Raw genomic sequence first — 5,866 nt, forward strand, 5'->3', positions numbered from 1 at the left:
TACTGTGTCTTGGGGAAATAACTTGTGCGTAATGTTGTGGTTTGCAGTGTGTGCATATTATGTTCATTTCCAGTTTCTTCCAGATTGACATTTCTGCACAGTAGGAGGTGTGTATGTGTGTAACTGAGTTCTTGTCTATTCACCAAATTGCACTTCCTTCCTTCTTTTGGCTGACTTGAAAGCCATTTTAGATGGGAATCTTCCTTTGTTTGTTCTAAATGTTGTAAGCTTCTGTTGTTTAGCAACCAAGGATGTGTTTGATGGGAGCAGTCCAGGCTGCTGACAAACCTGCCTTCTCAAATCATGAGCTCGCCGTCCAATTTTGTTACCTTGCCACAAGAACCATTCAGATGGTGTGTAGCACACTAGAGTTGTGTTTTTTGCCTAGGAATTGCATTCTTTGTCCTCTTTAAACCCCACCGTAGAGCCTGATCCTCCAATCAGAACCTTGTTATGGTTGCGAGGTTTAATCTTTGGGAAGTCAGTTGCAGGATAGGTGTCTCCCTTCTGGCTTTAGGTGCAGCTTATGGGCCTTATTTTTAATGAAGGCAGCTCATCTAAGGGACCAAATTAACATTAATATATTTTTTAAAAGCATGGCCTGTTCCCACAAGTGTCCTGATTTTTTGGAATCAGAACTCGTGGCAGAGGTGCTATCTAGTTGGTCTAATAAAAGAGATTTGCAAAAAAAAAATTCTTTACTTGCAAGCTTTCGGGCACACACACCCTTCCTCCGGCCTAGGAGAAAGTAAAGATTGTAAAATTTATTCTAGGTGGAACTGAAAATTCATATTTCACAGGAGAGCTAAAGGTGTTATAAGGTTTCCTGGTTGGAATAGTTCATTTTGTGCAAATTAGGCTCAGATAAAAGTTAAAATGGTCTGTTTACCTTGATGTTATCTGGTATCAAGCAGGGTGTTGAATTATGTTTCTTTCAGGTTACGATCGTTCATATTTCACAGGACGATGGTACAAGAAGGAAGCAAATTCATCACTTTGGAACAACCTGAAAGCTGACACCCTGGCTTCTCAATCTGCATGTTCCCAGAGCATCCATCACATCCTCCTCCTGTGAAGTATGAAATATAACCAGAAGGAAACGTTAATTCAAGATCCTTTTACACAAAAGAACCTAAGTGATGCACTGAAGTGAGATACCATTCTTTTCTATGAGGACCCAAGTTCTATTCCTACTCTAGGTCTCAAGTGAAAGTGTTAAGTGACTTCCTACTCTCATTTAGAATTAATTTTAAAGCCCCCTCAGTACAGCATAGTTAGTCTGCTTGCAAGAGTTTAGCGTGGAATAGTTGCTGTTGCAGGCTTCTATTTAAAGTGCCATAGGAGTTCTTGTTGCTTGGCCTATTTATACTATACTAGCATGGATCATTGTTAGTCCAATTTTCTTTTTTCCTATAGCATGAAGATTACTTGCGCATTTCTGATTTGGCATGTCAGTCCTTCAATTTCAAGGTTATTGTCTGTCTTCAGGTGCATTTTGTCAGTGTGTTCTTCCTGGTGTTTAAGTGGTATCCTGCATTTTGGGGCTGTTTGTGTCCCACAGGCAGTTTCATTATTCTTTGCTGTATTTTTTTTCCTTCCCATTTTATGGTAACATATTGAACCAATCAAAGCTAAATTCTAAACAGGTAATGTCAATACATACTTAGTGAGGAATTTTATATGCATTTTTAGATGTCACGTTAACCTCTAAACTCACTTTACTTGGAATTAAGGAAAAAATTCTTCTTGAGTTGTACTATCTGTCTCTGGGTAATAATGTTAACTTTCTGGAGGCCAGCCACAGTTCCTGATGAGCATGCATTTAAAAGCCAAAGTTTGCGTTAAGAGCAGCTGGCTGGCAAAACCTGGCAGCAGAGAAGCCAGCTGCTGCTTATGTCTGACCTAACAAAATAATGTTGCCATAGCAGCAATAAAAATACTTCTAGGCAGTATTGCAAGATAATATAGCCAAATCCCCAAAAAGCAAGGAAATGCACATTGGAAAAAAAATTGAGAGCTAATTTTTATAGCTAGTTCAGTGCCTTGGAAGTAATCTGAAATGCATATCCATCTCTTTCTGGGCCGTTGAAACACAGTAGTCTTTTTCACGTATAAAAGAAGAATCTCTTGGACTTAGTACTATAAAGCATCAAAGGACTCGTGTTCAGTGAAGTTCTAGATATGTGAGGTTATCCTGTAGAAATATAAAATTAATCTCTGAAATGTGTTTAGAAATATGTAGATAAACTTGTTTAGTACCTGAATTTTTGTTTTTTGGGGTTTTTTTTTCTTCCAACTGACCCTTACTAAGATTCTGAAGAAACAGCTATTGAAGATGAAAATCTGCCCCTGGATGTGCCTCTTAGGTCTGCAGTATAACTTGTAACATGGGCTTTATTGTCTTGTTTCTGGCTCAAACCTTCTCTTGTAATTGTCTTGGGCTGTTGAATGCTGAGCTCTTTAATGCTGTAGGCTCATCAAGTGTGTGTTGTTCTTTCAGGGCAGCACTGTGTGCAATGGTACTCCTGTAATACAAATAACAAATCTCTTTTCTCATCTTTATTTTAAATTGACTAGACTTCAAGTTGATTGTATCCCCTATCCCTAAATACTAAGAATATCTTTTAGTTGTTCAGTAATACACAAAGCAGGAATAGTAGCTTGATAGCTCTTGAGGCCCCAAATCAGCCTCAAAAGTCATTGTGTTTTGCTACCAACAAATAAACTGAGCAGTTCAAAACAATGTATTATATGTTAGATGATATTTATATACCCTGCACCCCAACTGGGAACCCAAGAGAAGATGCATTTTTTTTAAAAACATTTTATGTTCATGGTATTCCTAGTGACATGGTAATATGAAATTCTTTTGGAAAATGGCAGAACAGATTTTGTCATCTGTCAGATATTTGTCATCTTGGGTATTAAACATGGACAACCAAGTAGTCTGCAGTACCTTGTCTCTGTCTGTGATAGCCCAGGAAAATCTTTGAGGCTCTGTCAAACTGCTGAATGCACTGTTTGGGGTTTTGGTTTTTTGGTTGGTTGGTTGGGTTTGTTTTGTTGTTTTCTTTTTTTGGGGGGGAGGGAGGGGGGCAGTTAACAGAAAATCCTCTTGGTTGGTACCAGAGAGTAGTTCTGAGTACAGGGTCAAGCTGTCACTGGGATGTGGGATATTCTTTAAGCACAGCATTCAAAAGAAGTAACTGATTCAAGCTAGAAGATATGAGCTGAGTCTAAGCAAAGTGCTTCAGAAAATGGATTTGGGGCTACTACTATGACTGAAGTCACTTTTGTATGCTCTGAAAATTACATCATCAGTGGTCTCTGAGACTTCCCACTGTTCAAAGTGTGAATGGTGATTTTACAGTGTAGAAAAAATGGGGGATAGATGCTAACAGAATAAACTCTAAACAAGTTAAAATCAGGGAAGTCCTCACTTCACCTATTGTCATTTTTCTTTATTTTAATGGTTGAGCTAGTGTCAGTCAAGAAAAAAATATTTCTTCTTATATATAACTGAGGAATTTGGCAAGGAGCATTGAAGCTGTTATTCCTAAGGAAACAACAGAGTGCTTTGGATATGAAAGCTGGCTGAAGAAATGAGTGAAGAAAGTTCGTAACGTGTTTAAATTCCCAATATTGCACAGAATATGTTTAGAGAAAGAGAAGAGCATATGTTTACATAAGAGAAAGGGGGTTTTTTTCTTCATGGCTGCTGACCAGGAGCTCAGTAGGAGAAACCAAATATCACTGATCTTTATCAAATTATATTTCTTTTATATAAAGTGAGGGAGATGGAGGGGAGAGGAAAGAACCTCTTCCAGGAATTCTAGTGTGTGTAATATAGCTATTTCCAGAAAGATTTATCTCAATCTAAACCAGCTAAATCACCCACAAGAAAAAATTCCCACCAAAATAAAGAATTATTTCTCAAAGCAGAAAAAAAGTCAATGCTGCATTAAATATGAGCATAAGTGAAATAGAGCACTGTAGTAGCTCTAGTGGGTGCCAAATGAAACTGTTGGCTTCAGCCAGGGTGTTATGAGGTTATGTGCACTGTTTGTATTACAATGGAGTATCTACAGGTTGCAACCAACATTGGAGGGCTATTGTACTGAATCATATACAAATACAGGGTAAAAGTCAGGCCCTGCCCTGAGGTCTCTAATTCTGAGGGGCAGCAACATTTCCATCTAATTACTTGACCTGTACTACCCAGAGTAATTGTCCTAAAAATGTCCATCATATGATCAGAAGGGCTAAGGCCTGGGATAAAACTGACCACGCATAGGTTTACTTTTAACTTAATTTGCTAAGTGGACCCGAGATGAAATTCTTAGATCTTTCTTAGATCTACTTTTTCCCCAAACTAAGCCATCTTGTTCATCTTGTTAAGTCTATAAAGGTTGAGAACTGCTGCTCTAGGTAAAATTTGTGCATGATCAGGGCAAACAGCACAAGAACTGTATCAAGTGTTAAATAAACAGTCTCTTTTGTATATTCTGAGCTCTTCAGCTCAAAGCTCTAGAGTACTTCAAAAATATTTTTCCTTTTTTCTATTGGGAGAGGCATAATATGGAGTGCCATTCAATTCACAGAAGTAGAGATCTTGTGGGATGCACACCTAGTGTATTGAGTACCCCACAAAAGGTAGTGGTCCTAGCAGAAAAGTGGTGCTGATGCCTCCCCCACTTTTAAATCATTTACTCAGTAGTTCGAGTACTCATCCAGTTTGCATGCACCTTTTTATTTGATTGCTTCCACTGCCTGTGGGGATTTCAACCTACATTCCTCTTTCTCTAGGTTAATGCTAGAGAAGGGTGAGGGTGGATTTGATAGCAGCCTTCAACTACCCGAAGGATGGCGCTCCAAAGAGGATGGAGCCAGACTGTTCTCAGTGGTGACAGAACAAGGAGCAATAGGCTCGAGTTGCAGCAAGGAAAGTTTGGGTTAGATATCAGGAAAAACTTTTTCACTAGGAGGGTGGTAAAGCACTGGAACATGTTACCTAAGAGGCGGTGGACTCTCCATGCTTCAAGCTTTTTAAAGCCCGGCTCAACAAAGCCCTGGCTGGGATGATCTAGTTGGGGCTGGTCCTGCTTTGAGCAGGGGGTTGGACTAGATGACCTCCTCAGGTCCCTTCCAGCCCTCATTTTCTGTGATTCTTTATGGAGTCTCCCAGGCTGGATCTGGACCTGGCCATGGGGCAGTGGTGGGGTGAGTGGCAGCATGGGAGTTAACTACAAGGAGTTTCCTGGGCCAGATCTGGATGCCTTGGTGGTAGTGGGGTAAGCAGCAGGGCAGGGATTAAGGCAAGTGATGGTTGCTTCCACACTGTGCTTTCTAGGGCTCTGTTTCTGGGAATTTGACAGCAGACCCCTCCCCTAGACACCCTACCCCCAAATTCCTGGCCCCTCTTTGAGCCCTGCAGGCTGGATCTAGCCTGTGGACCTGTGTCTGACATCCCTGTGCTAGAAAGTTATGCTTCCTTCCTGAGTCAGAGAATTTTTATTATCCCATGGAAAACTGGAACCATTTCAAAAGGAGCCTTTGAAAATGCTTCCATCCTAGAACATGAGTACTTCTGAGAATCTGAATTTTTGGTTCTTTATGGTTTAGTTCCCCGTCGGTAAAAATGGAGATTTTTGTAATTCCTTATTTCATGGGGGTCTTTTGAGGACAAATGCATTGAAGATTGTGGCACTCAGGCAAGAGATGAAGTAGCTATATCAGTACCTCCTATGGATAGGACTTGACATGGTTACTTAGGCATTGGTGTTTACCTCTAATATGTTACTGGCAGAGGAGGGAGTGAGGGAGGGGGGAAGAAAGAAGTGTCCCCAGGTGCATGCCAATAAGCATG

The sequence above is a fragment of the Alligator mississippiensis genome, chromosome 1 (assembly GCF_030867095.1).
Source record: "Alligator mississippiensis isolate rAllMis1 chromosome 1, rAllMis1, whole genome shotgun sequence".
Lineage (NCBI taxonomy): Eukaryota > Metazoa > Chordata > Crocodylia > Alligatoridae > Alligator > Alligator mississippiensis.